The sequence below is a fragment of the Meriones unguiculatus genome, chromosome 12 (assembly GCF_030254825.1).
Source record: "Meriones unguiculatus strain TT.TT164.6M chromosome 12, Bangor_MerUng_6.1, whole genome shotgun sequence".
In the NCBI taxonomy this organism is placed as follows: Eukaryota; Metazoa; Chordata; class Mammalia; order Rodentia; family Muridae; genus Meriones; species Meriones unguiculatus.
This window is the reverse complement of record NC_083360.1, coordinates 13,900,137-13,924,483: the sequence shown is the minus strand read 5'-3', so window position 1 is coordinate 13,924,483 and position 24,347 is coordinate 13,900,137.

Genomic DNA, 24,347 nt, shown 5'->3' with positions numbered 1-24,347 from the left:
ATAAAGTGCAGTGCCTTGCATAGGTGATCATCATTTTCACACTTTCTTTTTTTTTTTCTTTATATTCTACAGTTTAGTGTAACAGTATATCTCTTGGCTCGTTTGTGTTCATATAGCAGCTTGAGTCTACACTTAGCTCCACTTAGGACTTCTGCCTGAAATTTTAATCTCACTCTGGAATTTTTCACTTACGTGCTTTATTTTGCTACCAAATACACAGCATGCCTTTGAGGAGAGGGGGTAACTCACGCAACTAAGAGCATTTGTACAGAATCCACTACTGTGCTGGATGTTGCTTAAATGATCATTTGTTGGCCCATCTGCATCTCATGAATGGAGTTAATGGCTTGTTCTGAACCTCCTGTGGAACTCATCCTCTCCACACCCAACCCCACCAGTGGCCTTAAGTAATCATCATTATGTTCTATGCCCCTATGTCTGACTTATTCTACAAATAAGTAAGGTCATGTAATACTTACCATTTACTATCTAGATTTTTTTCCATTATCCTTGTTCCTCAAAAATGAATGGACAAGGATATGTTGTGCATGCATAATGAATATTATATGATACTGAACTGGAGAAAGAATGGGGTTATTAATACCACAGGTGTTTCCTAGAAGCATGTTCTGATGTTTCCCAGTATTCATAACAATTTTTCATTGTAGTGTTAATTCTCAACCAGGCTATATCACTGCTCTTATTGCATTATATAGTTAGCTTTGGTCTTCATGTCTTACTTCTTATCATTCTGAAAATTATTTTTGTATAGGTGTATGATGTATGTATATTTGGAAATGTATGTATGTATTATGTCTGTGGTGTATGTAAATGTTTTATGTTAAAAATGGAAATGTAGGACATGACACATGTGTAGAAGCCAAAAAACCATGGGTGTTGGTCCTTGCCTTTTATCTTGTTTGAGATAGGGATTTGTTGTTGTTGTTGTGCTCTTTTGGGTGTGCCAGGCTAGTTAGCCCATGAGCATCTTGGCATTCTCCTGTGTCTACCTTTCTTTCATCACAAGACCACTGAGATCACAGAGCTATTGTCTAAAGGTATCATAACTAGGTTTCTTTAAGATGAAAAGGTTGTAAACATTAGTTCCATCTAGATTTCAAGTAAGTTCGTGTGTTGAAGAGTACCTTCGTTTCTTGTCCACTAAAGGAAGCTTTTTGATTTATTTTCTACTTACATGACTGACAATTCATCAGCCCGTCCATTGGGATAATTATGGTGTTTCTACATTTGAACCTAAAGACATAATGTGGAAGGGGGTTGGTGGTTACAGGGTCCTACTCTCAGACAAAACTACAGGAAGCTAATGACTGCAGGTTGAGAGAGAATTATCCTCTCCAGGGATGAGCCTCTTTATTGGCTGTCCAGTGAAATGTAGTCAGCCTTAAAAACAACAAAAGTGGAGTCAGCATGTTTTATTTATATATTGATGCGTGTGTGTGTGTGTATGTGTAATGTGTGTTTGTGTGAGTGTGTATGTGTGTGTGTCAATAATAACCAAGGAAAAAGAGACTATCAGCTTGAAAGTTGAAGGGAGGAACATGGGAAAGGCTTAAGGAAGGGTAGCTGCGAAGGGATGGGGGAAGAAAAAGAGAAAATGTAATTCTACTTCAATTAAAAGGATATTAAAATGAATTAACTAAACTAACTAAAAATGAAAATCAAATAAACCAAAAAGCTGGAAGAAATAGCAAAGGTCTAACTTTTCTGAGGTTCAGTGTATTTGAGCAAAGGGCCTCATACAGGATAAAAGGCCTGTGCACCAGCAAACAGCTTAGAAGATGCCAATGAAGTGGAGCTTTCCTTTGCTGTATTTATTACTTCCTAACTCTACCTACATAGCTAATGTCATTGTCAGTTTAAAAACACTGGACTGTATACTTAAAATAGTCAAGACAAATTTTATGTTAAATATATTTTATTATACTTTTCAAAAGGTAAACTTAATTTTTTTTATTTTATTTTAAAAAATTAAATCTGAATTCCATTTATGGTAAAGAAAAAAAAAAAGAAAATTTCTTAGCCTTCTCCTGAAAAATTTAAAGCTACCACCGTTACTCTTTCCACCACTATGATAAATATCTAAGAAAAGCAACATTAAAAAAATTGGTTTTGGCTCACAGTTTGAGATGATACCCTTAGTCATGACAGAAAAGGCATGGAGGTAGGAAAAGGCTTGCTGCTGGGCAGAGACAGCCTAAGGTAGCTGATGACACAGTCTTAGGAGTCAGGAAGCAGTCTAGGCAGAGTCACTGCTGGTCTATAATAATAAACTCTCCTCAAAACCTCCAAAACAATTTTTTCAGCTATACCTCACCTCCTAAGGGTTTCATAACCACTCAAAATAGTATCAGAAGTGAGGTGCAGGTATTCTGACTCATGAACCATTAAAGTACATTTTATCCTCAAGATAATGCCACACCAGGAGGAACTGGAATTTTTAAAAAAATTTATTCATTATATACCCAATTGAAGTCCTCTCCCTCAACTCTTCCCAGTCCAACCCTCCCTCGCTTTTCCCCCCATCTCCTTCTGCTAGTCCACTGAAAGGGGGAGTTCTTCTTCTCTGCCATCTGCCTATAGTTTACCAAGTCTCATCAGGACTACCTGGATCCTATTCCTCTTGGCCCGGCAAGTGACCAAAGAGCAGGCAATCGAGTTCATGACAGAAGCAGCTCCTGCTCCCCTTACTCAAGAACCCACATGAAGACTAAGCTGTAAATCAGCTACATCTGAGCAGAAGGTCTAGGTCCTCTTCATGCATGGTCCTTAGTTGGTGCATCTGTATCTGCAGGACCCCCTGGGCTCCCATCCTGTTCCCTCTCTTCCACCACTTCTGGTGTCTATCCTGTTTGCCACTTTGACTTAGGTTTGAGCATCCTTCCTAGGGTCCTCCTTGTTGTTTAGCTTCTTTAGGTCTGTAGATTTTAGTATGGTTATCCTATACTATAGGACTAATATCCATTTATAAGTGATTGTATACTGTGCATGTCTTTCTATTTCCGGGTTACATTACTCATGGTGATCTTTTCTAGTTCAGTCTATTTGCCTGCAAATTTCATGATTTCCTTGTTTTTAGTAGCTGAGTAGTATTCCAGTGTGTAAATATGCAACAATTTCTGTAGCCATTCCTCTGTTGAGGCCCATCTAGGTTATTTCCAGATTCTGGCTATTACAAACAAAGCTGCTTTGAACATAATTGAGCAAATGTTCTTGTTGAGTGCTGAAACATCTTTTAGGTATATACCTAGGAGAGGTATAGCTCGATCTTAAGGAAGCACTACTCCTAATTTTCTGAGAAAGCACCAGATTGATTTCCGAAGTGGTTGTACAAGTTTGCACTCTCACCAGCAATGGAGGAGGCTTCCCCCTTACCTACATCCATTCCAGCACATGTTGTCACTTCTGTTTTTTATCTTAGCCATTCTGTAAGATGAAATATCAAGGTCGTTTTGATTTGCATTTCCCTGATAACTAGGGATGTTGAGCATTTCTTTAAGTGTTTCTTCACCATTCACCATTCCTCTTTTGAGAATTCTCTGCTTAGCTCTGTACTCCATTTTTAAATTGGATTACTTGGTTTGATGGTGTCTAATTTCTATGGTGCCTTTTTGAGTAAGTTTTTTTTTTTTCTGTATTGTCTATTAGTACTTAGACTAAAACATTTTGGTTCTACATCCTGTATAGTTATTGACTTTTGTATTAACAGGCTTTTGATAAATTCTTAAGGGTTTTTTTTCCCATGAAACACTATATCATCTGACAACAATGAATGTTTAACCATTTCTCTTTTTACTTCTACTTCTTGTCTGATTTCTTTGCTTAGGATTTCTAATACTGTACTGACTACAAGTAGTGAGAGTAAGTATGCTTGTCCTATTACTGACATCAAAGAGAAAACATCTAGTTTTCAACCATTGAGTATGTATGCTCAGAGCTGATGTACTGTGGCCTTTATGATGTACTGAGTCACATTTTGCTCATGCATTATTTATTAAGAGCTATGTTAAGCATTTATTCTCATTTCAAGTGTATTAACCACTCATTTGAATACTAATTCCCAATTTCCCCCTCTATCATCTTTTCTTTAAAAATGGTGACTTTATGATCATTTGTGACATGGAGAGGGGAAAGATCTCTGGCATCTTCCAGAAAGTATGAAACTGGAGCCAGAAAATGGAACCGATTCTATTCTTTGAATCATTTTGATTGTGAATGTGAATGAACTTAGTGTATATTCTCCAAAGATTAATACTATTGAATATTTTACTAATATAAAAGATCTACGATTTACAGGCAAAAAATTTACCCTGTGTAAGAAGAATGAATTTTTTTCTGCTAATGATGCAATCAAAGTCAAGGTCTACCTGACAATAATAACATACAGAATAGATATGACTGACAAAGATATTGACAAAGATCACCTGGCAATAATATTACTGACAGTAAAAGTGATAATTGAGGCAGAGGAGAAAGAAGATAAGCCAACTGTCTCAGATATACCTACATTATTCAGAAAATAAAACAAATATAGTGATAGAGCAAAATATATATGGAGTCTCAAAAGAGTTTGAATGAAATTGTCATATTATATTGTACCCACAAATGGTATATACAGTAAACTGGAGAAATTGAGTGATAATGTGGTTGAACTTGATTATTTCCTAGTTCTTGGTTTCTACATTTTATTATTCATTCAAAGAAGACAGAGTTGCTCAGAGAAAGTACTAGAATCAAGTACCACAGTTAGATAGAACCAGGATAAACTAGAATCATTTGTTGTGCCTTCAAATCAAAAGTGCTCAAATTGGAAAGAGGATGTATAAAGGACTCAAAGGAGCTGCTGAAGCTGTTTGAAGAAGGCCAAATCCAAACCAGTTTGATATACATATATATGTCCTGTAAATTTCATGATCTCCTTGTTTTTAATTGCTGAGTAGTATTTCACTGTGTAAATGTACCACAATTTCTGCATCTATTTCTCTGTTGAGGGAGCTTTGGATTATTTCCAGATTCTGACTATTATGAGTAAAGTTGCTAGAACCCCTACACAGAGGTAGCCCATGGAAGCTCAGCCTCCAAATGTACTCCCTAGTAAGGAGAACAGGAACTGTCTCTGACATGAACTCCATGGCTAGTTCTTTGATCACCCCCCGCCCCCCCGAGGGGAGAGCAGCCTTACCAGGTCATGGAGGAAGACTATGAAAGACAGTCCTGATGAGATCTGATAGACTAGGGTAAGATGGAAAGGGAAGAAGTACTCCCCTATGAGTGGACTTGGAGAAGGCCTTGGGAGGAGATGAGGGAGGGAGGGAGGAAAGGCAGGATTGGGAGGGGACAAGGGTGGGGCTACAACTGGGATACAAAGTGAATAAATTGTAATAAATAAAAATTTATATTAAAAAGCTGTACCAAAAAAAGCTGCTATGTACATGGTTGAGGAAATGTTCTTGTTGTATACTTAAGCATATTTTGGATACATGCCTAGGAGTGGTATAGCTAAATCTTGAGGTAGCACTATACCTACTTATCTGAGAAAGTGCCAGATTGATTTCCAAAGTGGTTATACAAGTTTTCATTCCCACCAGCAATGAAGGAGGGTTCCCCTTTCTCCACATCCTCACCAGCATGTATTGTCACTTGAGTTTTTATCTTAGCCATTGTGATGAGTGTAAGGTGAAATCTCAGGGTCATTTTGATTTGCATTTCCCTGATGACAAAGGACATTGAGCATTTCTTTAAGTCTGCAGGCAAATGATGGGAACTAGAAAAGATCATTCTGAGTAAGGTATCCCAGAAGCAGAAAGACACACAGAGTATATACTCACTTATAAGTGGATATTAGAAATATAATATAGGATAAACATACTAAAATCAGTATACCTAAAGAAGCTAAACAATAAGGAGGAACCTGGGTAAGATGACCAATCCTCATTTAGAAAGTCAAATGGGATGGACGGACATCAGAAGAGGGAGAAAGCAGGGAACAGGTCAGAAGCCCACCACAGAGGGGCTCTGGAAGTCTCTACCCAGCAGGGTCTTAAATCAGATACTGAGACTCAAACTTTGGGCAGAATGCAGGAAATTTTATGAATGAATGGGAAGATGAAAAACCTGGAGGGGACAGAGCTCCACAAGGAGAGCAGCAGAACCAAAAAATCTGGGCACAGAGGTTTTTTTCTGAGACTGATACCCCGACCAAGTACCATGCATGAAGATAACCTAGAACCCCTGCTGATATAGCTCATGGCAGCCCAGTGTCCAAGTGGGTTTCCTAGTAAGGGGAACAGGGGGCAGTCTCTGACATGCACTCAGTGGCTGACTCTTTGATCACCTCCCCCTGAGGGGGGAACAACCTTACCAGGCCTCAGAGGAAGACAATACAGTCAGTTCTGATGAGACCTGATAGGCTAGGGTCAGATGAAAGGAGAGGAAGACCTCCCCTATCAGTAAACTGGGGGAGGGTCATCAGTGGAAAAGAGGGAGGAAGGGTCGGATTGAGAGTCGATGAAGGAGGAAACTACAGCTGGGGTACAAAATAAATAAATTGTAATTAATATAAAAATTAATTAAAAAGAAATATATATATATCCAAACAAACAATTAAACTACTAAATTTTAATACACTGAATACAACAGTGTAGGATTTTGCTTTCCTTGGTTTCTGGAGAGATGGTATAGTAGCATGCCAGCTAGGAAGGTACAAAACCAAAGCAGTTAACAAAGGCCATTCATTATATACCAAAATAATAACTGAACCAAGCAGAAATTAATAATTGAACCAAGCAGAAAGTTTCTAGGGGAAAATAATATTTATGAGGTCTTGAGGTATCTCTTTCCCTTAATTAGTTATTAATAATACAGAGGAAATCATTGTTTTAATCAAGGAATTACTATGTTACCCAAAATGGAAAATGTCAGTTAATATTATGTACCTCTTCATAGAGAACCCTGAAAATGGTACACGTTTACTTTTGTAGTATCTGTCCCTGAAAATGCACATTCTAGATGTAATAACTAAAAGAACTTTAGACATAGGAAACATTTATATTTGAAATGATAACTGATGGTTACCATTCAACAGTGTCACTTGTAATCTTGATACTTGGTAGACTGAGTCAGGAAAATCATGAGTGTGAGGGCAGCCTGGGTAACAAAGTCTTAAACATTAACAAAGCAACAACAATAACAATGGAAAGACCATTAAGCTAAGCCCAGTGAGTTCACAACTGTAATCTCATCACTTGAGAATCAGAATCAGGAAGATGCTATGAATTTGAGGCTAGCCTGGGCAACCTAGTTAGAAAACTCATCGAGCTAGTACATTTGCACTTTGGTTTTAATTTTAACTATTCAGTACTGATGTGAGGTTTACTAGTGTTTAACTACTTATTTGCCTTAAAACCGTAATGATTTTTACAGGTTTTTATTTTCTAATTAAAATATTCATATACTATATTTTGATCATATTTTCTCCCTTCATCCAACTCCTTTCCGATCTTTCTCCCTCCCTATCCACCAAACTTCACATTCATCTCTCTCTAAAGCAAAAAATCAAAACAAAACAGCACACACAAGATAAGTTGTGATGGCCAACTACTCCTGAGAATGGGGTCTGCTCAGTAGTGAAGCTGGAGAAATCAGATCTATCCTTTCTCAGCAGCTATCAATTTCAAATATTTTCTTGGTTAAGGGTGAGACTTTCTTCTCAATCACTGTGTTTTGGAACTTTTACCTCAAGTCTCTCTAAACTCAACCTCCCAAGTATTGAAAATGCAGGTACAAGCCACCAGTTTGGGTTCTGGTTCTGGAGTCTGTTTTAAGGAAAATTTGAGGCCAAGCCAAGCACTGAGGTACAGAAGCATTATCTGTCACCTGTCACAGTTTGTAAGACTTGGGGACACTAGTGGCCCACATAGTCTTACAGGGCACCATCACCAAGTATGACAAACTAGAAGGCCAAAGATATAAAAAGTCATGTCTCCCCATTTAGAAAGATTAACATGGAGGTGCCTGCAAATTGTTTTCTTCCGGTGCTAGGAGTGAATATGTGTGTGTGTGTGTATGTGTAACTGTGTAACTTCTTCCGTTATCAAGGAAAGATTTTAAAGTGCTTACAATTAGGAGCTTAGTGTACACTTTACAATCCATCATACTGCCTTGTTGTGGTGTTCAGAGATCTCACAGAATGTCAAAAATTAGCCTTCCCATCTTATTTCATATTCCTCCTTCCTATAAAATCCTGTATTTTAGATAAACTACTGTAAGTCCTCTTGGACTGCTTTGCCCCTCAGTCTGCTCTGGGCAGCACATTCCCCTCCTATGCACCACGGGTCTGTGCATGACTGTTAGTGGTACTTGAAATCCTCTGATCACTGTGTGTTACCTTGTTGTCGCTTTTACTTCTCGGCTGGAAGTTCTATGAAAGCCTAGGTGCTGTCTAGTGTTGCTGCAACTAGCACTTTGATCCCAGTCTCCATCTGTGACATTTGGAGATGATCATCATACCAGCTAGTGTAGTCACTTTGAGGAACATTGAAATTCTCATTCCATGGATCTTATTTTGACAAGCTTTAGTTTACTGCCCCAAAGCAGGCATTCTAGATTTTGACTAAGTATATAAGATAGAGTAACCTAAATGACAATAACCAGAGATTTATGTGCACAGAAAAAATGTCCCACGATAGGGTCACAATAGGGTATTACTTGAAGGCAAATAGAGTGAGCATCTTTTTATGGCTGCAAATAGCAAAGAGGAGAATAACCCAGCTGGAAGTAAATTAGAACTGTGAAAACAATAAAACATAGAAAACAACAATAGCAGAACAATGTCTGAAATACGAAAAAAGTGTTTAAAACTGCAGCTAATCTTATACATTTGTCCTGGAGCATGCCCAGACTAGCCCTGCAAAAGAGCAAACAGGAAGTACTCTCTGGAATCAACTGGTGACAGTTTTTTTTTTTGTTTGTTTTCTTAACTTGCTTTTGTGAAAATTACTTTACAACATTCAACCTCAGTGCTCTATTTTCTTTTTTGCTAATTATCAAGGGCATCCCCAAACCATTCATTAAAACATTAAGTGTTACCAGCATTATTACTGGTTTCTACTACACATCTGTGTGGGATGCAGGAAAACAAACAAACAAACAAACAAACAAAAACAGCTGAACAAGGTGTTAAGAGTCTGGGTCAAGGTTGTACAAAGATAGAACGGGAGTCAAAAGAGAGGTTGCCATCTCTGTCCCACTGTTTCCTTAGACTTTGCTCACTGAATGATGACCTGGAGCCAGACTCATTGGTGATACCTGCTCTCTCTTATTGGCTTTGATAATCCTTAGGGCTGTGTGGTATGACTCAGCTTCCTGATGAACTGCCCATGAATAGGGTCACATGTTACAGCAAGGAATGCCACCCACTGTTCCTGGTTTACCTGCGTGCAGGCAAAGTGAGAGAGCAGCAAATGTAAAAACTGCAGTCATGGGAGAATAATCACTTAGCTGTTCTGTCCAGGCATCAGATAGCAAATGACAGCATGACACAGCAAAACAGGCTCAACGGGACACAGAAAAACAAGCACTGGTGGAAATGTGCCCTGGAATGATGAAGGGACTGAGACTGTCAAAGATTGATGTGCAAACAGTATGCATCAGGACTTAAGGACAGCCATGGGAGTGGGCTGATAGAGCTAAAGTCTGTTTTCATCAAAGCACATTTATATGAAGAACAAAAGGTGGACTCTTATCACCCAGTTCATGAATGGCAAGTGACTAGCTGGCCACTACACAGTGAAAAGAGAGGCATGGACTCCTCTCAGTGAAACAAGATACTTAGGATCTAATATATGCTGTATATTCAATGACATATTTACCATCTCTTCCGAGCTCTCCATTTGTATGTGATCCCCTTGCCTCTTTGGTGGCCTTTTGTATAATGGTGTCCAATGCATCTCTCCTCGACACAGAAATATATACTTTTTAAATATGCAAGTCTAATGGTTCCATTTGACAGGAGAAATCCCAGTGATCTATATTGTGTCTTAAATTGATCCAGCATGTTGTGCCATTTGGGTCGAGTTATTTCCTGCTAATAATTTCTTAACAGAAGATGGAAGGACAATAGCATTCGTAAATCAAGCCCAATGTGTGATTAAATGCCACCATAAGATCAGACATTTGTTTCAGTGCCACCAGCCTAATATGGTGCAGGCAGAGGGAGGAGGGAGGGTGGGATTGGGAGGAGAGGAAGGAGGGGCTTATGGGGGGATGCAGAATGAATAAAGTGTAATTGATGAAAAATTTTAAAAAAAGGGCAAAAAATAATTTAAGAACCTTAAATGACTTTCAAAAGTGGAGGAAAACATGGAGTTAGTCAATTGGCATGGAGCACGTCTCGCTTCTGGGGGCAATGGTCTCCTGAACCTACTCAGACCTCGGACACCACCACTGCTAGTTCTAGAACATCACCTCCTTTTTATTAACCAATGTTAATTAAACATAGCCTGCTCCCTCTGTATTATTCTTTGAGGTTTGTCATCATGTGAAGTTGGCAGGAACCTCTTTTATCGACTTTCTGCATCTTCTGTAGTGACCTAAATATGAAAGTTTGTCCATCCCTCTCACACAGAATTATTTTGTTTCAAGCTGGCTTCCTTTCCCAACATGTAACCTCAAATCTCACTCAATCTAGCCTCTCCTCCTCAGAGCCACCTGCCTGTCTGAAGGATTACTTGGTTTGGAATGCATTGGTCAGCTATCTGTCTGACTTTATCAAGGTGTCTACATGTCAGTTTCTTCCTTGGGAACACCATTCTCTCTGGACAGATCTACACAATGTCTCAGTGTTAAAAAGGGTTAGAATGACGCAGGGCCTGGCAATGAGTGGCAATTCCCTTTTCCTTCCTGCAGGAGGAAAGCCGGCCCCACTTCAGTAAGGACCCCTCTTTGAGGAACTGTGTAAGCTGGCTGGGATGAGGTATGCCTGCAGTCTCAAAACTCCTGCGAGCAAGGCTGAGTTTGAGACCATATGATATGGAGTCACAGGCCATTTTGGATCACATTGTAAGACTCTAAAACGGGAAGAGAAAAAAAAAAGAACAAGAGAAAAAGAAAAGAAACTCTGATGAAGAAATAGAAGATGCTAATGTTTGGCAAAATATGTTGAGTCATTAATTTGCCTTTTATATTTGTGAGCATGAAATTTAGAGATGTATATCAATGGGCATGTATACATGTGAAACATTTGTTTATTTACCGTGTGTGTGTGGGGGGGGTGTCTTTGTAGTGAGAGGGAGATATATATATATATATATATATATATATATATATTTGCATGCCACATATGTAATCATAGACTTTGAAGAGTGATACATCAACATCTTTCATGCATGACTTCTTTTATTTATGTATGTACTGCAGTAAGATATTCTGAAAATGATAAACACTCATGAGCTCATCCCGAAGGCATTAGAACTGGCTTTCATTTGTGCTTGTTTCTTAAACCAATACGAGGTCATCAGTCGTCTCTGCCTTGCATTGTGTTGCTTTACTTTGGTACTTTAAGATGGTTTTCAACAGAAAATTATTTACTTTCCATTGCTTATTAGCTTTGTAAGAAGGACAGAATATAGTCTTCAGGAGAGATGTCCTTTTAGCCTCATATAATTATCATACTCCTATGATGTACTTACCTGGATTCTATGTACTTGATCTTCATTAACCTCAGTAGTTACATTATGTAAAGTCACCTTGAACAATGAATTCACAAATACTGAACTATTACTCCGGACAAAAATATAGATTAGGTTTCCGTGAGCCTGTTTACAAAACTTCCAACAGCCAATCAATACATAGCCTTGTTTTATGTGCATATTTGATTTAAAATGCCTTATTTAATATATACTGCTGACCCACTAGCATTGAAAGTCTTAGTGAACAGTGTACCAACTCACATCTTTAAAAATCATATCTAACCCATGTACTCTCTTGTAAAGTTTGACTTTCTTTAAACACACTAGATAGCTCTACACATTTGTTTTGGGGATATTTTCCCCAATAAAATAACTAACATGGATGCTAACTAAAGGAAAAGAGTGCTAACCATACCATGGATAGAGTGCTTATTGAGAGTATGAGAGTGACACCTGAAACCCAAAGAGTTCCCTGTTTAAATAAAGTTACAAAGGTGTGTCACAGTGCTGAGTTGGCATCATTATACAGGGGCATACATGACGTCAAAGTATCTCAGTCATTGATGTGAAATTATAAACAGGTTTTAGTGAGTAGGTGAATTTGCAATCCTAGAATCTATAAAAAATGATATGTAGCTAAAATTGTATACATTAATTTCCACTACTACAAAAAGTTCCATCACATAAATATACCCAAATGTGAAAACCACTGTTCTCTGAATAAACACTTGAGAGCTTTAACCTGGAATTTGTTAAGAATAAATGTTCATTTTTTTCATCATACCTGAATTTAATATATTCATGCTGTAAAGTAATTGTGCTGGTATGAAATGCTCTTTTCAGATAAAAGAAATATACTGTATCACCAATAGCACAATGGCAACTTACCTTACCTTGTCAATTTAAAACTTGCGTTGTAAAAAAAAAAAAAAAAAAAAAAAAAAAAAAAAAGACTCATTGGACTCAGAGCCATTTTTGTTACATTTCAAGATTCACCTCTAGTATATTCTCAAATATATAAGCACATTGTGATAGACCCTAAAGACTTAGGAACATATGGCCATTGTTTTATATGGAAGTTCCAGATCTAGAGAAATATAAAGGGTGAAATAAAATTGTAAACACTGCCAGTGTCATGGGGACACTGAAAAATCCCGTGCCCAGTGAGGAAAATGTTGACTGGCCCCTCCAGAGATTAGTTAAGAAAGGATGCTCATGTTTGACATAGGGCAATGTTATCATGAGTGGATATTACCAGCGGAAGCACTGAACCAATATCTTGGGCTTCATTTGGTTTGACAAACAGACCAGGTGTGGGTTTTATGAGTAATGCTTTCCTTTACTCTCCTACAGCCCTTCCTATGGGCAATGACTAAGAGCTTTGTGTGCTATCAGCTGACTTCAGCTGCTCTGGATTTGGTGAAATCGAATTTGCCCATCTCTATACTCCTTCAGTCTGTTGGTTACATAAGTATTGCGTTTGTGCTAGTTATGAATTTAATGGTATTAAATTTGATCAGGCACCACTGTCCAAATAGTTCCTGTTCACAGACGCTCAGACCTCGTGGTAAGCTGCAAACTCTGGCTCCCAAGAAGCAGCCATTGCTTTCACACAGATGCTTGTTAGAATGTAGTACAATCTTAGCCACCAGCCAGACACTCTGATAAGAACCTATGGGATAGTGTCCTGCAGTGAGTGGTTGAAGCAATCTGCTGAGTGATTGCAGAGCATGCTGAAGTTTGAGGAACGATGCTTGAAGCAAGCTTTTATTGATTTGACTTGTCCCTAAGCACTAGGTTTTGTCAGGGCTGTGAATTGATCAAAGGATGTATTCTGTCTCCATCTTAATTAAGGAGTTGGGTGTGAGAATTAAGAGAGTAACTGATGAGAGAGCTACAAGATATAAATCACAAGCAGTAAGGTCCAAATGCATTGCATAGGTTGTAACTGAGAGAACACTTAAAGGCATAAAGAAATATGCCCCTGTAGCGAAACCTGGGTATCTGTACCTGAAAGCACTGCTCATGCCTGCTCTTTAGACCACTCAAGTGGATTTATAGATCCATGGTTCATGCTCTTATACCCATTCTATGCAAAATCTAATTTAATGGTCAGGTATGGCAAGATAGCTCCATGGGCAAAGATATTTGCCATCAAGTCTAATGACTTGAGTTTCTTCCCAGGAACCTAGATGACAAAGTGAGAGGATAGACTTCCTTCAAACTGTTCTCTGACCTCCATTCATGTGTCATTGCACATACATGGCCAAATACATACACAACAATAGCAAAACAAATAAATGTAATTGTTTTGATTAGCAACATATGGAAAATTTTAGAACTTGTAAGCACATTAACCTTCAGCCTATGGGCATGAGTTTTGGGCATAACTATGGAAACAGTCACACAAAATTAGAGATGATGATGTCATATGAGGATGTAAAAATACTGAGCATTTCTAATACTAAGGGACCATAAAGAATCTCAGAGTAATATTCTAGACTTAGTAAATTAGGACCTACTTTTGATCAAGACCATCAGGTTAATGATATAAAAGTATAATGTTGAGAAATACCCTTGCACAAGACATGGCTCATGGGGTTTTATGTTATGAATGTGTACAAGAAGGAACAAACCTTCTGGCATCCATTCATCCCATAAGAATTGAGCAAAAACCTAGCTAGTAAAAGCAAGTACATGTCTGACATAATCTGTGTGCCAGTCCTGATACAAGCATGGTACATATGTTGATTCATTTAAATCCTGGAACATAAATATGAACACTAGTATTCACATTTTATTTAGTCAAGGTCATTCCATTAGTTGAATACAGAATTAGAGTCTAAAATCTCACCAGTTTGGCTCCTGATCTAGTACTCTTGAGGCTTTCTTTCCTGATTCTCAAATGAGCAGAGAGTGACAATGTACTTGATTAGATGTGGGGCTTTGTTGGTTTCATACTTCCTCATGCCAAAACTCAGAAAATGAAACTGACTCTGGACAGGGGAGGGTTATGAATCTAGCTGCAACTTTGCTCCTTATTCTCCATGAATTTTATGGAGAGTTTTTTACAAGTGAAGCATTTTTGGCCTCCTGGGGCCTCTGGGTATCCCATAGGGCAATCTTGGGCAGAGATCCAAGCTCCGTAGCTGTTATTTGCTCCTGGGTTCTCCTGAGATTTCCCTGTCTGTAGAGAAATCTGAGCGTTCTTCAGTATGCCTAAAGAAAAACGCCTTCCTTAGTATTGTAATGTCTGGGATTCTCTAGCCCTGCCTAACACTAGGAGCTAAATCTTACAGTCTCAATAAACTTGCCAATAATTTGCATGCCATCTGCATCTTCTACCTAGTAATCAGCATCAATAGCAAAGCTATTTTGACTAATAGCTTTGTCTCAGTTAGTTCTGGACTCAAAGTAGGAAGCAAATAAAGTTATTATTTTCTCTTTTTAAAACCAATAACGGTGGGCCAGATAGATGGCTCAGTGTTTAAAGGCCCTTGCTATTCTACCAAATAGCCTGAGTTCAGTCCACAGCACCCACATCCAATGGCTCCAAATCACCTGTAACTCTAGCTCCTGGCAATCTGATGTCTTCTCCTGGCCTCAGTGGGTACCTGCTCATGTATGGCATATACTCACACAGAAAGATACACAAATAAGTATTAAGGTGTACACACAAAGGAGAGTAGCCTTTATGCTTTCCTTTCTATTTTTTTTTCAAAACAGGGTTTCTCTGTATACCCTTGGCTGTCTTAGCTTGCTTTGTAGACCAGCCTTGCCTCAAACTCACAGAGATACTCCTTTCTCTGCCATGAGTCCTAGGATTACAGGTATGTACCATCATGCCCACTGCTTTCATATCTTATAGTAAAAATATTTGTGTCCCATAAAATGCATAAATTAAATCCAAGTGTTATTATCAGTGAGTCATTTGGAATTTCTGTGAAATTTCTAGTGCACATTCCTCTACCTATGCATCTGAAAAAGTATTTCTCTAAAGCTGCCATGATGTTTTTCCTGACCTCCCAAGGAATCCCACTGTGTGTATTAACATAGTCTTATTGAACATAACTAATACCTATATTATATTTTTCCAGACCAAGAAACCTTCAGGATAGGAGCATGTTATGCAAGCCACAAAGTAGACACAGACAAGATGTTTTAAACAAAAGGGAGAAAGTCAGTGAGTAATTTGGACTTACAAAGTGACTAGATGTTGAGGTTAAATGTACATGAATGAAATATCTGCATACAGAAATTAGAGGAAACAACATATCATATATTCATGAAATAGTATCTTCCCTGAGTTGGTAAAAACCCAACAACTTGGCCAATACAACTAGATCATAGTTGTATTTAACCTTGTTATATTAGAATGTATTAAGAAATCGTAGTGACTTATAGTCCAGAATTGTGAAATAATATCTTAATAAATCTACCACTCTAGCCAATAAACAATTCCCCTGAGAAAAAAATACGGGTCACAATACCAACAACTCACTCTCATTTTACACTATTGCTTAGTGTAGGTCTGTAGGGAGGTGATTGACATGCCAAGGTAACTGTGCTTGTACTTGGCCTCCAAGTGATTTTGTGGGAAAACTTACTAATGAAACACTTGAAGAAAGGTTAGTCTGTGTATTTTCTATGCACCCCGCCCTGCAGCAAAAAGTAAAATAAAATATGATTCATCTTAAACTTACAAAATTCATGGAGAAAGGGTTGTGTAAGCAAATCCCATGTGACTTGTCACGAATTTAGAAATGGCAAGGTCTGAATTCATAAGAGTTTTCCTCTACTGGTTTCCCTTTCAGCTCTTCCAGATAAAATGTGCTGCAGAAAATCTGGAGGCAGTCCAGAAGAGAGCCACTAAAATGATTAAAGGTTTGACTAATATTCCCTCTGAGGAAAGGTTAAGGAATAGAGTTTATTTAGCCTGGAGAAGAGAAGGCTGAAGACGGAATTAACACTGCTCTTCCTGTACAGGAAGAGGTGCATGAGTGGTAGGACATAGGTTCCTCTATTTCCAATGAGTCTAGAACAAGAGGAGAGTTACTAGGACAAGGGAGACAACTGTCCTCTGTCTCTAGAAAGCCTTCCTGGTAGAAACACCCAAGCACACAGGTGCACACATACATGCGTGCATGGGCTCACACAAGACACTGTGCTCTGGTAAGGGCTCACCACAGATTCACATGAAGTCTTGTCTTCATATCCCTGGGTTACACCAAATGATCTCATAGTGTCCTTTTTACCTGATAAATCTGTTATGTGAAAGTCACCCGGCTGATCTGATTAGAAAGCTGTCCTCCTGGGTTGGTGATTTTGTAATGGAAGGGAGCACTTCAAATGTCAGTGGTCAGATTGAATTTCAGTCTCTGGGCAGGCATCCTAACAGCTATACCCTGTTAGCTTCCCAGCCAAAATAATCCATTCCACCTGTAATAGTAATAAAAGCTGGTATTACCTGGAGAGTGATAGAGCTTGCCTTTAATGTGTGCACAAATGACAAAGCCAAAGCATGAAATTTTCAAAAGTAATTTATTTCTGTGTATGTGCAAGCAGGGAAACATACATATGTGTGCTTGTATGTAGATTCCAGAGATCTCTAATATTTCCACGGGCACCATCCATGTTCTTTTCAGAGACATACTTTTTCACTGGGACCTAGGGCTTGCTCATTAAGCTGGACTGGTGGCTTAAGTAACACCAGAGATCTGTCTGTCTTAACTTCTTCAGCTATGTGATTTCAAGTGTGGACCACCATGCTCACATTTTTCCCCAGGTGCTAAACATTGAACTCAGGTCTCCTGTTTGTACCACAAGCATTTTATCAAGTGAACTATCTCCTCCCTAAAGCATCTTTTACACTGACCAGACAGCACAGAGGCAGTAGAATCTTGAAGCAAAGCTGTCAAGTCTTGACCTCTAGCTTCGAAAGTCTTCAAAGCAAACACATTCTTAGAAGAGGCACAAACCTGAGGGATGAGCAGTCCCCATATTGTCATCAGACGCAGAACAGAGGACAGTCATTAGCTAAAGGCCCTGAGGCTCTGCTGTAAGAACTGTATCAGCAAGATGTCTTTCTAGGAAATTCAAGAACTCTCCCAGAGCAGTAAGTTGAGATGGCATTCCAGACCCATTCTTCAATCTTTAAAACTCCTCGTTAAGCCCATACACAATTATCCCTGAGCTTCTTTATTTCATAACAGTTCTTGTTGATCATTCCCTCTTGCATTCTTACTGCACAGATGACATTCATATTCTTTTCAAATTTCAATTGAACTTTTGAAGCAGATTCTTCACAGGTTTGCTGTCTTCTCTAACTCTTCAACCAGTCAGGAGCCAAACTGCTCCATTTGCCCATCTAATGACAGCACCTATCACTTAGGAGACTCATTTGATCACCTTGTGCCCTCTGTTACTGAACAGCATTGATGGTGTCAATCACCACTCCGTTCCCACCTTCCTTAGCCATATTCAATTCCTCTATTCGAAAGCTGTCCGTTCATTTGTTGTGAGCAAATAATTTCCTATTTCTTAAATGAATTGCGATCTTTAAATATTTATGCTCTGGTTTATTATTACTCTTTCAGACAGAATGTCCATTTTTAAAGACTTACCATTGGTTTTTACATGTATGTGCATGCATGTGTGTGTGTGTGTGCAAGCTCATGTGCATGTGGGCCCCTACAGAAGCCAAAAGAGGACATCAAATGCCTTAGGGCTGAAATTATGGGTGGTTTTGAGCCTCATATCATTGGTGCTGGGGACAGAACTCAGGTTCTCTAGAACAGTAACAAGTGCTCTTGACCACTGAATCTATTCTCCACACGCTCCCCAAATGCATCTTGACCTTGACCCTCCTCTTCACACAAATTACTTGCTTTCATACTTCAGCTAAAGCATCATTGAGTATAACCCAAAGACTTCCTCAGCTTCTCTGAGGCATTCCAGTGCTACATGGCTCTGCATTTTCCCGACATCTAGCTATTTTTGTGGCGATTTTCTTGGTTTTTTTCTGCTCCAGATTCATGCCCTCTTTTTCTGATTTTCTTCACCTATTATGTGCACTCTCAGGTGGCTTGCCAACCAGAGTCTCTAGCTTGCTTCCTGCCAAGTGGTAGTTAGAGATAAAGCTGGGTCAATTTACCTTACTCTCTTGGAAATTGAGATCTTTAGTGGAGAGACACTAGGATGGGAATGGTTAGTCCTGATTAATACCAGTACTGGCAGCCTGACAATAACACCAATTGGTTTCTGCCTTTTATCATGGAGTTCCTCTGGCTCCTGTCCATTTGAAAGCTGTAGTTCCTCTGATCTCCTTCAGTTCTGCGAGCAACTCCATAGCCCTCAAATAAGGTTTTGTTTTAATTAAATTAGCTAGAGTTGATTTCTATTGATTGTACCTCTTCTCCAAAATTCCTAACTGACACAACTCTTCTAGGATTTCCTTCTTTATTGTCTGTCTCCCATAATAGGCTGTCCACCTTTTAAGAGAAGGAAGCAGGCATTAAATATCCCCTCACACTCATCACCTGGTACACTATATGCCTCCTAAGAGGAGCTCATCACAAAGTGAATGAGCTGTTTACATTATGGAATGAGTATGTATGAGGCACAATGTCAATACCCATCTTGAGGAGTGATATTAACGGCATATAAAAATCACTTTGCCCTTGTCAGTGGTTTATAACTTAATGTTTACACTTACTTTATAATTTGGAAATTATAGAAGACACAAAGCACATTTTTAACATTCTTTTTATTTGATTTAAAAATAGGTCATGAAACAATGGAGACAAGTCATGTCAATAACACAATTGGTGCAGGAGCTGCTACCAACATACAGCACATATGCTCATTCAGGAAGTTTTGCAAAAGGAGACGAGAGCCTCAAGGGTGGGGATAGTAGTGGTTAGCCACAGAAAGTTGGGAATGACCATTTGAGAACAGTCCCTTTTGCTGAATGAGTAGATCTTGCTGTTCTGGTCACAGACACTGACATACTTCACACTGTAGTACCATGTTAATGCCTGTAAGTTTCTAGCACCATGTTATACACCATATCTACACAAGGTAATATTTATGTTTAATGTCATATTATTAATCCTTTGTGTGGTGTTAGACAAAATGGATCTATAAATATCTTATTTGGGATTCTAGTTGTCCAAACTATACTGGCTTCATTAAACATGATCTCTCTCTCTCTCTCTCTCTCTCTCTCTGTCTCTCTCTCTCTCTCTCTGGCTGCCCATGGGTTTGCTGAAGTCTTTCATAAAGCACTCGCACCCATTCCCTTTAAGTCTGGAGAACTCAGCAACACATTAGTGTCTACATGATCCATCTTTGAAGGAGACTCTGAGTACCGTGTTCCAGTTCTTTTAATAGTTGTTGCTCTGTTCAGATTTTTATTCTTGCTCTAATTCTAGCTTTTTGTATTTTAATGTAACTGTCTCCTTTTTATGTTTCAAATATATTCAAAATAATAATTTGTGTTACAAATTTTTTATTTTTCTTTAAATCTCTTGAATGTGTATTTTAATGTATTTTATTAATTAGTATATCACATTTTTATTCTGTTATCAGTCTTGCCAAAGTAATATTATTATATGAATTCTTCTAACAACCTACATTTTTGGCAATATTTTCTACCAGCCATTAAATAACCATTGAGCACCTGGAATGTTGACCCTGTCAGACCCAGTTGTGAACAAAGCATTCTGGAAGCTGCCCTCATGAGGATTTAAGCCATGTCATTCTCTCCTTTCAGTTATGGTTATGTTGAGCTTGCCCTTGCTTCTTTGACCTTCTATGCATTTGACATAAACTTTAGAGTTCAATATTCATTAGCTTTCTCTTCAGAAACGCACTTTCTTGGTGATCCAGTACCCCATTCACTACTACTTCCATGCTGATTATCATTGCTGTGTATATTCTGTCTGTCACCCTCAATTATTTTTAATTCAAAAATATCTACTGAAATATCACCTGAAGTTATTACTAACTGAACTTTCCTCCATATGTTTATAATTTGGGCATGCTCCATCAACAACCAACTATATACATAGAATGGATGCCAAAGAGTATAAGGAGGGCTAGGGATCAAACTCAGTTGGCAGGATGTTTACCAGGACCCCAGAAAATAAAGCAAGATGACATACCCCTATAATTCCAGCACTAAAGGTTTAGACATAGGACAGTCATAAATTCAGAGTCATTGAGTTCAAGGCCAGCTTGAAATACATGAAACCTTGTCTCTAAAGGAAAGTTTGCTGCAACTAAAAATTTCCTAACAACAATTGAGACAGCCGTTTTAGCTTTATAGTGTAAGCTGCTGTGCTTGGGCTACCAGTCACAACCATTCAAAATGTGAAGTTATGAAGCCCAGTCCCAGTGGCTACAAAACACGCCCACATTTAAGGCCAAGGGAGCACTGTGGAGAAGAAGGCAGAGAGAATCTAGGAGCCAAAGAATTGTGTATTTTGCTTTGAGATTGTGTCTCCTACCGACATCAGATGCTACAATCATAAAGCTTCACCAATATGACCGCCCTAACACAAGCTGAACAAAGACGATGTCACGCCAATAGTCACGCCAAACTGGATGGAGAAAACACCTCCAGACCTCAAATTTACACAAAATACTGTAAGCAAATGGGGAAATTTTGGAGAGGAAGAGGTGCTCTTATATTTAGGAATATATGTGTATGCCCATACCTATATTCATAAAATAAAAGTAAAAAGTGGCCTTGAATCAAGAAAGAGGGAGAGCGTGTGTGAGTAGAGAGAGAGGAAAAGGAGAAATGTTGTGATTATATTATTATGTCAAAAATGAAGAAAAAGAGTAGTCCAATCAATGATGTGTAGGGCCTCATCCTTGGTAAGTGGCATTATTGTTAATGGACATAACATTAATCTGCTTCTCTTTTAAAGAACGGATTTATTCTATTTACAAAACAATTCTTTACTGCAAAGATATATGCCACTGTCCTCTGGCAACAGCCTCATACATCTTGTCTTCCAGATCTATTGACTATATCAAGAACGAAATGACTTTCCATCCTATCAAGGTTTCTGTGAGTGAGTATATTATGTTTGTCCAGCGATGAAGGCACCTAACAGTGAGCTTCCTGAGACATATGCCTGTACCTAAGCAATGCATGCCAGTGATGGAGAATGTTCTCAGACTCCTCAGATATCCCGTCTTTACTTCTTTCCACAACATATATTATTTACACACACAGGTATGTATACATACACACTTGTATGTGCATATGTAAAATCCTTTCCTCTTTAGAGTATAAGTTTGACTGAACAATATTCTCACTTCACATGTCATGTTCCTATTTCACACATATTTCTTCTACACACACATGTATATCTATGTGTTACTATGCATTCTCCAAGAATTGTTTTCCTGTCACCCAAGACCTTCCTGCAAAAAATATTCTCAATAATGGTTGTAAGGGATAAAATAAGGAGTTAAAATAGCTGTATTTATCTACTAACATTTAAGTAATTCATTATCTTACGAAAAAATTTAAAATGCCTTTTTAGCCTTTCATCACTTTGAAAATATTACCTCACTTATATCATTTATATGGTATTAGAGAATCTTAATATTAAACAGCATGCTCATTTCAGTCTGGAAAGTATTAACACACTATTTTGACATTTTTATTCATAGCTTTCACCTGAGAGCACCTGTGTTTGTTATAGAATTTTCAGTACCAAACTTTTATGTGTTTTATTATTTTCTAATCTAGCAAATCCTCAGCCATTATATTTTATATTGCTTTTCTGCATACATCTATATTTTTTGCTTTCCTTAAAAAAACAAAAAACATACCTTTTAAAGTTAACTTATCTTTTAGTCTCCACATCCCTTCCATTTTTGTTTTTCCTTTCCCTGCTCTCTTCTTCACTCAGTCTCCTCTCAGACACCAGGACAAACTCAGGAGAGTACAGTATATGAACTCACAATCATCTTGAAAGATAAAAGCATCAAGATTCTTATTTCATTTGAAGAATAGAAAGCTGGGGAAAATGACAAGTGAGCCCTGGAAAGAAATCCCTGCCACTCAGCCCCACTCCCAAAAATGTTCTAACCGTCATGGCTCCTGGAGAACTGACTATGTCTAACAAAGTCTGAATATCTAGAGAGAGTGACATGACAACAAAACCACAAAAAAAATACTTCTAACAATAAATAAGATTTGTGGCTGAGAAACCATTACCATCTCCGAGAGGCAAATGATCTTACTTTATGCTGACAAAGGCAGTGGTTCTAAGGAAAAACTAAGCACTCCACCGCAGTGGGTTCTAGCTCTTGGAGGCCTGTGGCACTCACTCTCCTCCCTTCTGACTTCTCTTTGGTGTTTGCCTTTATTTACACACACACGCGCGCACACACACACACACACACACACACACACACACACACACATCAACCCCACCCATACCCATAAGCCCATACTACCCTCCCATCCCCACATACACGCAAATACTTTATCTCCCCTGTGTTTCAAATTACTTGAAAACTGATTACCCATGAAGAGGTTGTCACTGTCAATTTTGCATTTTTCCCAAATAATTATAAAAAATCTCCTTATTATATATTTGAGAGGAACCAATAGTAAATACAAATCAACATGTGCAAATAATAATAACAAAGCCTTAAGTGATGATATGCTATTAGATAATTCTACCATAGAATGAATTATTTGATTCCCTCGATATACTATGATATAATATATGTATTATGCTCCATGAATGTAATTGTTATTTTGTAATCTATAGCATTGTAAATCGTAGGGATATTTGTTTTACTTATGAATTTTATAGGGGTCTTCTGGGTATCGGTGTGCGTGATGTTTATATGTGAATGTGTCGAAATAGGGTGTGGGATTCTTAATAATTTAAAATTTTTAATGTTAATAATAAACATTAACAATTAATAATAAACATTAATTGCTAATATTAATATTGTTGAAAATTGCCCATGCCTATCTTTGCATCCCAATCTAAGCACATCTTGCTTTTTGGGGGGTGGGGTGGATCTGGGAAGTTACACAGGGAGGGAAACAGCAAGCTACCTGTTTAGTGACCAAGAATCACATGAGCCTTATTTTTGTCATTATTTCTCCAAATGATAGGCTCACTGGCATTTCCTATGATAAAACCATTTATTTTAGAATAAATTCTCACTTTTGTGTTTAATTAAAGAAAAAAGAAAACTACCTTTCTTAAATGGTTGTTGTTTCCTGGATGGTTTTATGTATTTGGTTTTGATTTGGCTATGAGGATGTGCCTTCCCTGGAGGGCTCCAGACAAGGGATAGATTACCCCTTTGTGCCATTGTCAATTCAAGGGAATGGTGTTAAAGGTTGTTTTACCCTCCGGGGTACACAACCTTAAGCAAATTTACTATTATCAAAACAAAGTGAAATCTACCCAATTATCAGTGCAACATGGTCCTTTGGCACCAGAAATCCTAATATCTGAGAAAACAATAGAAAGCTAGTTAAGCTGGTCTCTAAAACTGCCTTCCTTTAAAACAATCAAGACAGAAATAAAGAAATCTCCAAAGTTTGGTGGGTGAACATTTATCTGACTGGATCCTGTCAGTAGTTTTCTGTAG